Source organism: Equus caballus, chromosome 24 (assembly GCF_041296265.1).
Source record: "Equus caballus isolate H_3958 breed thoroughbred chromosome 24, TB-T2T, whole genome shotgun sequence".
Classification (NCBI taxonomy): domain Eukaryota; kingdom Metazoa; phylum Chordata; class Mammalia; order Perissodactyla; family Equidae; genus Equus; species Equus caballus.
The window spans coordinates 19,674,013-19,685,403 of NC_091707.1; the positions used below are offsets into that span (position 1 = coordinate 19,674,013).

Here is an 11,391-nt window from a genome sequence, read left to right on the forward strand (position 1 = left end):
GATGGACAATTGGGTTGTTTCTAGTTTGAGGCTATTATGGGGTTGCCAGATTTATAAATAAAAATAGAGAATGCTCAGTTAAATTTGAATTTCAAACAAACGACAAAGAATATTTTTAGTGTAAGTATGTCCCAAATATTGTATGTCAACTCCAGGCTGAATAGTGTAGCTGTGAACATTCAAATACCAAAATTCAAGGATGCTCAAGTCCCTTTCATAAAATGGGGTAGTATTTGCATATAATCTACGCACATCCTCCCACATAGTTTAAATCATCTCTAGATCACTTACATGTAAGGTCAATGCCATGCAAATAGCTGTTATACTTTATTGTTTAGGGAATAATGACAAAAAAAAGTCTGTACGTGTTCAGGACAGACACAACCATTGTAGGTCTTTCAATCCACGGTTGGTTGAAGGCGTGGTTGTGGAACCCAAGGATACAGAGGGCTAACTGTAGTTGGCTCAGAATTCTGCAAAGTCCTCTCCTTTAGGCAAAAACCACATTTTACCATTAAGACCCTGACCTATTTACCAGCTTTAGCCGACACCTCCTGGGGTGGCTGCCAAGTTCACAACACTTTTTCCTCTCTGGGAAGACTCCCAGACACACAGGGATAGGACTGAGGGATCATATGTGAGCCACATGATCTTGTAATCTTTGCTATAGAAAGTGTCGGAAAACTTTCCTGTGTGTCAGAATCAGCTGGAGGATTTGTTAAGCTGGAGGACTGTGGAATGCAGCCCTGAAGGTTCTTTTCCAGTAAACCTGAGGGTGGGGCCCCAGCACTGGCATTTCTAACAAGCCCTCGGGTGATAATGCTGCTGCTGGTCTGGGGCCCACACTTTTGGAACCAGCGCTGTAGATAAGGAAGTCAGTGATAGTCACCTCGAGATAGGGCAATCTGCTTCGCTCAGGAGTCTGAAATTCAGAAGGAGGAGACCCAGTGACTGAGGGCTATGAGTGCAAAGCTCTGGAGAGAAGGGTCAAAACCCACCACTGTTTAGGTTCCCAGAGCTGGTCTGGTTCCTGCCTGTTATTAGGTGACGCCTTGGTCGTTTAATCCTTTTTTTTTAAGGGTTGGCACCTGGGTTAACAACTGATGCCAATCTTTTTTTTTTTTTTTTTCTGCTTTATCTCCCCAAAACCCCCTGTACTCAGTTGTATATCTTAGTTGCAGGTCCTTCTAGTTGTGGGATGTGGGACGCCGCCTCAACGTAGCCTGACGAGCGGTGCCATGTCCGCGCCCAGGATCCGAACCCTGGGCCGCCGTAGCGGAGCGCGCGAACTTAACAACTTGGCCATGGAGCCAGCCCCTCGTTTAATCCTTTGAGTAAATCCTATTATTTCTTTATTGTGCATAAACTGGCCACAGAAAGTTTCTGTTGCTTGCCCCTAAAAGAACTTGAACTAAATCATGAGGATATCAGTTAACTGTTCTACCACGAAAACAAAAACCATTCTAAGTAATTAAAACAGACATAGGGAGCCAGCCTGGTGGTGCAGCAGTAGGTTCGCACATTCCACTTGGGCAGCCTGGGGTTCACTTGTTCGGATCCTGGGTGAGGACATGGCACTGCTTGGCAAGCCATGCTGTGGCAGGCGTCCCACATATAAAGTAGAGGAAGATGGGTACGGATATTAGCTCAGGGCCAGCCTTCCTCAGCAAAAACAGAGGATTGGCAGCAGATGTTAGTTCAGGGCTAATCTTGCTCACACACACACAAAAAAACCAAAAAAAACCAGACATAGGACAGGGAATCGGTCACATGGGTGATAGAAGTTCTGAAAGCCAGGCAAGCAAGGAGAGCTTAGCAACAGCAGGAAGCCACCTCCACCCCTAGACTGGAGGGACAAAGGGAGAAGTTGGCGTTAACAGAAGCAGAGGTGACCGGGAAGAAGCTGGAACCACGACAGACCAGTCCAACAGGGGATGTGCTATTGCAGCTGCCAGAAACATCACCCAGTGCAACTCTGCCGGCTGCTCCCTTCCACCCCCCCAATCTCCCAGCAGCCTTTACGGGCTGGGAAGCTTGGGGAAGATCACCTGTGATACTGAGGACAGCTTGGGGCACTGCAAGGACAAGGTAGGGATCCGAAAACAAGCCAAGGACCAGCATGGTTCAATCTAGATTTCTCATTGTTTGTTCAAAGTACATTTTGCCTACTTACAAATTACTGAAATAATGCGTGCATGCTGTAAAATTTCTAATAGTTTCTTGTTAAGAATAAGATTTTTTTCTGTTTAAATAGGTTTTTATTAACTTGTTCCATAATTAGGGCTGACATTTGTAAGATAATCTTCAGGGAAAAATTGCAAATGATAAGAAGCACTAGCATTTGTATAGTTCTTTTCAATTTGAAATGTTTTTTGTGTATCTTAGCTAATTTAATCCTGAAAAACCTTGTGAAGTAGGTCTTACTGTTAGTCCTATTTTTAAGATAAGGAACTGAGGCTCAGAGAGAATAAGTAATATAGAACAAGCAAAGTCACATTGCTCAAAAGTGGGTGAAATGGCCTGATCCCAAACCTGGGCTCCACACACCTCAATTGTTGCAAAACACCAAGCTATTGTGTAAAACACATCCAAGGCTGCAAACTTAAATTCTTGCTCTGTGCATGTCTCATTTCCTCTCTTATCTAAACCCCAGTATCTAGAAGTACAGCTTTGTAACCAGAACTGAGAGAGGTTATTTTGAAAGATCAGCAAAATGCCCCATGGCTTCTTTCCCCTCCTCCACCTGTAGATGATCAATTAAGTCTGTTCTCTGCAGTCCCACAGTTCCTAATTAGTAGGCAAGGATTTGGGGACAAGACAAGGCCTTTCATAAGATCACTCCAGAAGAGCAGCAGTCGCTTAAAAAGGAAAGGAGAAAAAAAGTAAAGAAATCCTTTGAGAATATACATTAAGTTAGATGGAGTGGGTGTTTTTTTGTTTAAGATTTTATTTTTCCTTTTTCTCCCCAAAGCTACCCGGTACATAGTTGTGTATTTTCACTTGTGGGTCCTTCTAGTGTGACATGTGGGACACTGCCTCAGCGTGGCCTGATGAGCGGTGCCATATCTGCACTCAGGGTTTGAACCGGCAAAACCCTGGGCCGCTGAAGCGGAGCTTGCGAACTTAACCACTTGGCCATGGGGCCAGCCCCAAGTGGGTGTTATTGATGGCTTCTGAGACTACTTAGTTACCTAGAAAGAATTAAATACAAACACAATGAGCGTGTGTGTGTGCGTGCGTGCGTGCGTGTGTGTGTGTGTGTGAGAGAGAGAGAGAGAGAGAGAGAGATAGTGACAGGAAGAAAGAGAAAGAGAGAGTTCCCTTCTGTCTCCATAGGAGTTGTTACGCTTCCTCTGGTCCCAGGCCCACAGACTGTATTTCTGATGCTGAAGAGCCAACTTTGTGTGCCCTGGTTACCAATGAAACAGTGTGCAGCGATCAGTTCAAATCCGTCACACTTATAGCAAAATGCTTCCAAACACAATATCTTGCTTTTAATACTTATATCTATATCTACTTAATGGGAAGAACAGCTCACACATGCACATCCACACATTTCTGTGCTTATAGTCTATTGTGTATGATGTCCTTTACATATGGAAATGAGCCACGTAACATGACACATCCCTATAATATTAATTGCTATAAAGAATGGAATATTTTTTTTCCAGGCAGACTCTATCCCCTCCTTCATTGCTGAAGACCCAAGAGAACTTGCTGTAACGTGATTTGTCCTATAAAGTTACTCCTCCTCAATAATATACTTATATCTATAAGGATAAGCCCTGCCTTACAGAGAATCTCCACATCCAATGTGACGCAGTAAATTTCAGGCTCACTGATTACACTTCCATCTAAAAGCTTTACACAGTTGTAAAACTGGGAGAGCTTTTAGACTCATCTCAGGTCAAGTTTCTTTTTGAATATTTTTCTGCAATGAACTGCAATACATTAAACCTACCCATTAGCTAGAATATCACTGATTGTGATCTGATGGCCAATGGAACATTTGTATTGTCTGGGTTCCATTTAAGACAATATTTGGAATGGATGGAATAGCTCAGAACAGGAGAGCAATATTCAACGTCATCTTCCTTCGGTGGAGAAAAATGTGTCTGGTCTACAAGGAGTAAGCTTGTTAAAAGAAAGTCAGCATTAAGCACTAAAATCCCTCTCTCAGCAAAACAAAGCATCTCCCTCTTCCTTGAGATCCTCAACTAGTTCATGTATCATTCTCTTGAACCCAGGTTACTGTTGCACAATGAGGTGAGAAAATAAGAGCGACAGGAAGACTTCCACCAACAATTAGGTGGTGAGTTCTTTGAAATCTTCAGTCTTCTAGAGATTTTGCTAGTGGAAATAGGGGTGTGAACCGATCCTCATATGACTGAGACATCGAATGCATTATAATTTACTTTACAACTGGAGTAACTAGATGTATTGATTTTTTTCGTTTAAAAAGACCTGGAGATTTGCTCTCCATGTTAATTTTTCATAATATTTGGTATTCATTAAATAACGAAAAATGCCACGGAAAAATTTTACATATTAGAAATAAAATCTTCCAAAAGGTTCAGAATTCTACTACATACCTTTTTCTTACCTTTAAATACACATTTAGGTGTGTTAAGATCACATCAATTCTTGAACAGCACAGTGTTATGTGGTTTAGGTCATTTAAAAATATTTGAAGAGAAAGGTATGGAAAATGAAGAGAGAGCGTTGTGGACTTAAGAGTATGTGTATACACATATATGTCATTTATTAGAACTTTAGACAAAGATGTCTTCCCGGGAGTTGAGAGCGATGGGAGCGGGAAGCCTGCCGCAAGGAAGAACAAAAGCATGGCTGCGCGATAGCAGCGTCTCTGCAGCACCCCAAGCTCCCTGACGGAGGGCTGCGGCGACTGTCTAGTCTACTACACCGCGTTTTCACTAGTGACAGCCTCCGTTATTCTGTCAGCTCAGCCAACTAAGCTGCTCCCCGCGTTCTGGTTGGTCACCCGGACTCCGTTAACCGGGAGAAGGAAAGAGAAAACAGAAAGCTGATTTGTACCAAGTGGGACACTCGGGGATTTCCCTCCTTCGGGGTCGGCGTCGCCTCACCCTCGGGGACGTGGGGGAATTCCAGGACCGCGCTTAACCCAGAAACCAGCGCGTCCTATTAATTAGGTGCTATGCGTAGGGAAGGCAGTGAAAGGCTTAATCTTCTCTCTCCAGCTGCGGCCAAAAGAGCCGGGGTGGTCAGAACTGCCTGGCCGGTGCGCACTAGCCCTGGACCCCTCGCGGCCCTCAGAGCAAGAACCGGGCCGAGGGGAGGTCAAGTCAAAGGGCACGACCGCAGGGCGCCCCGCCCCCTCCCCGCTCTGTCCGCGGCTGGGCTTCCGAAAGACCACCGCTAACACTGCGAGGCTGGAGGGCGGGGAGGGGGAGGGCCCCGGCGGGGGCGGGACTAGGGGCGGGGACGAAGGGGCCGAGCATTACGTCGGGAAGGGTAGTTCCGCGAACGCCAGTAGCGTAGGTACCCAGGCTCCGCTTGAGAGATCGGGACTACACCTCCCAGGAGTCTGCGGGCTCGGTCGCGGGGTCCATGCGCAGTGGGCGCCACATTGTATCCTATCAGGCGAGGAGAGGGTGATGTCACCTGCGAGTTGGTAACCTACGAGCGGCTGTGAAGGAAACTGTTTAACCGGATCCCATTGTACCCGGAGCGCAGAGCCGCCTTTCCAGCATGCAGGGGCTGCTCAGGTAAGGGGGACGCGCCGCCTCGCCCGCCGCACTCATTCATTGAGTGGCACCGCGCGGTGGCGCGGGGGTGGGCGCGCTTCTTGGCACCGGCGCTGAGTTCCCGGCGCGCCCTCTCGCTGCCTCCCCGGAGCTCCCGGGCCAGTAGGTAAATATTAAACCCGTCCTTCAGGTTGGATCTGGGTGGGAACGGGACCTAGACAGCTCCCGGCTGCCAAGCTGGGTTTGGGAAAATGGCTGCAAGCGCCGCGCAAAGCAGGGCGAGCTCAGAGGAAGGCGCCTCCAAGGACAGGGGTCCCTCCCTCCTTTCTTTCTAAGACGCTCGGGTGCCGAGAGAGCCGGCGGGGTACCACTCGCCGCCTTGCTGCAGACACCCCGGGGCTGGGGCGCTGGGGGTCGTGGCCTCGGGTGGGAACTGCGGGCACTGCTGCTGTCGGGAGCTGCTGGCCCGGGAGCCTCCGAGAGGGAGAATCGTGGACTCGGAGGTGGCGACGAGGAAGGAGGGACTCGTTTACCCGCCAGCGTCGGAGCAGAACCCCCAACATCCTTGGCACCCTCACTTCAAGCCTCATTCGAAAGAAATGGGGTGACTATATTTCAGGCAAAGTTGGAAGCTAAAGATCTAAAAGAGAGAAGGGAAACCCGCGCTGCGGAAGGAGCAAGGTGTTGGTGGACAGCGGCGAGGGGAGGCTGTGCTGCCTTGGGACCGGGTTCAAGGCGTCGCAGAGCGCTCCTGCCTCCCGTCCCTCGGGCGAGGGCGCATTTGGGGCCCCTGCACTGATTGCTCCCTCGACAAAGAGCACCTGAGTTGGGGCGAAGCCTGGAGCCCTGGGATGGGAGGTGGTAAGGCCGTGCGGGGTGTTGAATAATCTGATGATAAGGCGCACTGTGGGGCAAGAGGGCTGGGTAATCGGGTTTTCTCAGCTGAGGCTGAAAATCCAGCTGCTTGTGATCCGCTTGCCCTCGGACTGGAGACGTGCGTGAGGCCCGAGAACTCTAATGTAAAGTCCTCTTTATTTCCTTTCACTGTCGCTAGCACCCTTATTCTTTCGCTTACTCACTCATTCATCAAACCCTGCTAGTGGCTCTGTTCTCAGGTTGCTCACAGCCTGAGGTTGGGGTGTTCTGTCTCTTGCCCCCATAAAATATTTTAGTGGGCCCGGGAATAGATGCTTAGACTCCATCCTCTACCTCCTCATCTCCACCCACGGGAGAGCCTCAAGAGCAAATGCCACCCGTGACCGTTTTGCTCCCATTGAGCTGGTAGTTTCTTGAGGCTGGGGAAGGACCTAGTGAATCGAGTGTAGTTTGTCTGCAAGATGAATCCCGTTGCCATGGCGACTCCTGCCGTCGGAATCTTAACTGCTCGCACTGCTGTTTCGATTCGATGTGGCTCTGCGGGCAGCTGGGAGGGCGTGGCCAGTGGGTGTGGTCAAGTGCTCGCCCTGGGCCCAGCTGCTCTCTCCTCTTTTCAGAGCCCAGAGGCTCTCTCCATTCTCTTGTAACTAGCTTGGACACAGTTCTTGGATCCCTTTCCTTCTCGCGTGTCCATTCCTGTCTCCCCGTCCCTCCCCAGAAATGATTGTTTGGAGCCTTTTTCCTGAGGCAAACTCTCAAAATTACAATTGAAAGATCTCCTTCCCTTTCAGGCTGGCTGCATCATCTTCCTAATAAAGTCTATTACAGCGTTGGAGGCGGCTTTCTCAAGGAGGGAGCTCGCCGCTATTCTGCAGGAAGAGAACTCCCCGGCCGCCAGTAACGGTCCTCAACTGGCACTCGGTGCAAGTCCCGGGAAGTTTTTAGGGACAAGTAAATGACTCAAATTGAATTCTGGTACACAAGGGATTACTGAAAGAAAATAAAATACATTAATACAGCGTATTTAAAACATACAAATTACATATGAATTTTAATTCAAATATCAAAAAAAAAGACTCAAATTTCAACTTGACCCTCTCTTGACACAAGATACTTAGCGTATGGTCAGTATGGTTCTCACAAAATCTGAAAGGCTGCCTAGAGGATGCAGGACCTTGAGAGTGAAGCCGGCTGCGCTGGGATCTAAGAGGCCTGGGTCCTGCTCTGGCTCTGTCATTACTGGCTACCCGTTCTGGGGTTAACCCTTTCCCTCTGGGGGACTTTGGTCATTGGTGACGTGGGAAGAGATATAGAGGGTTTCCTAAGGTTGATTCTAGGTATAAAAGTGTATATAAGACTAGGTATAAAAGACTCTGAAAGGACTTGTTCATTGTCTTTTATTTTTCTCAAAGAAATCTGAAGATAAGAGTTTAAACCCAGCTTCTGACACTGTGGCATTGGGTTCATGTCTCTGAGTCTTACTTGTATGGATGGCAAATAGCCTGGCTCTTGATGGCAATCCTTCAAAGTGGGCAAGGCAGTCGTATTACTGTTTATAACATTGTTTCTAATATTACCACTGTTATCCCAGTATTTGGACTTCTATTTATACTTTTGTGTAAGAATTAATTGTTTAGGTTTTGCCTTGTTATAGATTTTCAATGAATGCAGTTATTTGAAACTTAATTGCATTAAATATAATTGAATTACACAAATACTTTGTTTCTCTTCTGTTTTCATTTCAGACCAAGGTGGATTATCACAGATATTGCAGTTCAGGGAGGAAAAGTGGGTATTTATGAGCATCTATGCATGTGCATTTGTGTGCAGGTCAATGCCTAGGGATGCTGTGTACCAGGTGGTTGACATTCATCATCTCATTTTAAGCAGGTGATTATATCCCCACTAGGAAACAGGATCAGAAGTTGCACTCACTCTTTATGTTTGTCCTAGAACTTATCATTGACTGAAAATCTCCTTCAATTATCTGTTTACTTCTTGGCTTCCTATAATTCTGACACCATTTCCAATGTATGGAGTTTTTTCCCCACTCCCCTAAGGTCTTTGAGAGCAGGGTCTTTGTCTTGTCTATCCTTGTCTCTCCAGCATTTAAAGCAGTGTTTGGCCATTGGTAGGTATTTAATAAATATTTGTTGCATCAGTGTTAAGTTGTAGAGCCATAATTGGAGATCCAAGATCTATATTCTTTCTACCAATAGTTCTGTCATCAGTTGTAATATTCCTCTTAGCTTTCTGTCAAGCGGTTTCATCTCAGCATAAACCAAAACTCGTGTGTAGTATGTGACTTGTGTTTGAAAGAGAGAGATGTATTTCGTAATTATTTGCTTTTGGAATACATTCGCCCACATAGACTTTTTTTTCTAGAATTCTTAACACAATTCTTATTATCCCAAACCAGACATTTCTAGATTTCTCTCTATTGTACTATCCCTGGCCCAGATAACTTTCCCAGGAGGTGAATGACAGGAAAATAGGGAGAAAGACCAAGGCAAAGATGCGTAAGGCTTTTGTCAGGTCACCAGTGGCTCCCGAGGCCCCGTTTGGGTAGAAGAGCTGGACAATAGCTCTCTCATCTGGGCTGGAGTTGTTCTGTGAACAGCGTCCGTGGTTCCAGGCTGGCTGATGTGAGAGAGGAACGGGGGGAGACATTTGTCCAATATTTGTAGCATTCTGTTATAATCCAGTTATCATCCAGATTTTGTGGGTTTTCAGAAGTGTCAATGAGTGAGGAGGTGTGACCGTAAAGAGGGTGCGGTGGGTCGTGTCCTTGGGTGGTGCTTACAGAAGCTCTGTGAGTAGGTGCCAAGGAATTTGAATCCTGGCTTTCTTGCTTTGTGGACACGCTCTGGGTGTTAAGAATGCGAGTGTGTCTGTGTGTGGTTTTATTTGAGCCACTTTGTTTAAGAGGCTGCCTTTAGTGTTGGTATTATGGTCATCAGAACAAATAAGGTGTTTACAAACAAAACATAGTTAAGATCGAAAGTGTTTCATTTTGTAAATATTTTGGGGATGTTAAAGAGTGGCTTTGGCTTGAGAATCTTGAGGTCTTCTGTGAAATCACTTAAAAAGTTACAGCTGTTGGATCAGGGGAAACAAGCTTTTCCAACAAAGCTTGGTACCACTGAGAGCCTTAGTTGTTTGGTTCAGAAAATAATCATGGCTTGTCACTTCTGTGGGGCCCTCCTTGGCTTTGTGTTGTGCTCGTGGTATCTCCAAGTGTTAAATCTATCCTTGTATTGCAGGAAACAAGGCAACTTTGCCAACTTAGGTTAGCAAACTTGTTTAATGAAAATCCTTTTTTGTTTTGTGATTGATTTTTCTTCTTTGGATAAGGAACGTGGACTACTGTCACTTATTTTGGGATTACAATTTCTAACTTGGTAATGTAGGAAATCTTGTAAGTGAGCGTGTATCTTAAACACTCGCAACATCAGTTCTTGGTTTTCCCAAGAGCTCAGTTTAGAGACAACCGATAGCACAGGTGCTATTGAAGAAATCGGCAAGGAGGGCGGTTTCTGTATGTCGGCAGGAGGCTGGGGCTGAGGATACCTCCCTTGAAGTTACATTCGCTCAGCAACTGTCTTCTTGTGTAGATTGTGCTTAGAGTGGCTGAGAGCGGCTGATAGAGATTGGAATTGAAAGATGGATCTGCAGTGCCCTCCCCTTCCTCCAAACCACCACTTAGTACCCCCACTGAAAGAGGGCCGGATGAACATGAGCTGCAAGTTGATCTTGGTGACCTACATTCCACTCTAGCAGACTATTTCTGCCCCGGAAAAAGTGTTTACCTTTTATTTTCTGGTGTCCTTTCCACTGTCCCAGGATCAGAGAAGTGAGCATTTCAGAGTGAGTTTGCATTCGTAGCACATGTGTCTAAAAAGGAATTAAATGTTAAATCCTAGGAGCACAGCAGCAAGCGTACAGAGTGCCCGCCAGCCCCATTAATCCGAGGTTACCAAACACACCCTCAGCTTTGGTGAGCTTATTTTCCTTGTTGATGTTTAAGCGTGCCTGGTTTTCTTCCCTGTCTGTGACTCTGCAGTAGTGGCCTCCCTCACCCGGAAGGTGCACTCTTCTGACGTCTAAATTCTCGTGCTTTCAGATCCAGCTTGAGTACCATAGCTTCCAGGAAGCCTTCCCTGCCTGTCCTTCAGCTTTCACTGCCCCCTCTGCTCCTTCCTCCTGAGAGCCCTTAGCCGGACCTCGCAACTGACCCCTTACAGCTACTAGTCAAGGTATGGGAGGTGCTGACCTTTGGCCAGACCCCTCCTAATACTTTATATGGGCGTAACCATCGACTCCTCACAACAACTCTGTGAGGTGGGTACTACCATCACCGTTTTATAGCTGAGGAAACTGAGGCACGAAGAAGTTTAGGAACTTGCCTGGCTCAGGTCACATAGCTAGTCAGTGGCAGACCAGGTTAGGGACCCAGGCAGCCTAGTTCTTTACACCCTACACTATTGCCTTACCTCTAGTTTCTTACGTGTTACATTCTTTTCTCTCCACCGAGTTGGGAGAATCACAACCTCCTTTGCATCTCTTAATTCTGAAACAGTGCTGCGTCAGTAACTGCTGGATTGATTAAGAGTAAAAATGCTTCTTCATTTAATGGTTTCTTATAGATAGTCTGATTTTCTGGAACTGAAAGTGTTGCACAAGATTAAAAATGTTGCATTTGCGTGTTTGAATGATAACTCGAACTCCCTCCTTTTTGCTATGTGAACAATAAGCAAATTATTTGAAAGAGGAACGGCTCTTATATGCC

The 11,391-nt window shown here is 46.5% G+C and overlaps 1 protein-coding gene and 1 long non-coding RNA gene across 7 annotated transcripts in view; one reads left to right on the top strand and one right to left on the bottom strand.

Annotated features, from left to right (window-relative positions):
* The first annotated feature begins 5,373 nt into the window (after window positions 1-5,373).
* The window catches only part of DAAM1 (dishevelled associated activator of morphogenesis 1), a 161,650-nt gene continuing 155,632 nt past the window's right edge, over window positions 5,374-11,391 (top strand). For 2 of the 6 annotated variants that reach the window (XM_001497278.7, XM_001497257.7), the window contains exon 1: window positions 5,374-5,747. The gene's annotated coding sequence lies outside the window, so the exon portion shown is untranslated. Of the gene's footprint in view, window positions 5,893-11,391 lie in introns of all 6 variants that reach the window. The other 4 variants (XM_023627822.2, XM_070249707.1, XM_070249705.1 and 1 more) reach the window with 2 other exon arrangements.
* On the bottom strand, window positions 7,469-11,230 carry LOC138920617 (uncharacterized). Its single transcript, XR_011432079.1, has 3 exons — window positions 11,096-11,230; window positions 10,412-10,496; window positions 7,469-7,592 (listed from the first exon to the last, which is right to left on the bottom strand). It is a non-coding gene; the product is annotated as an uncharacterized lncRNA (long non-coding RNA).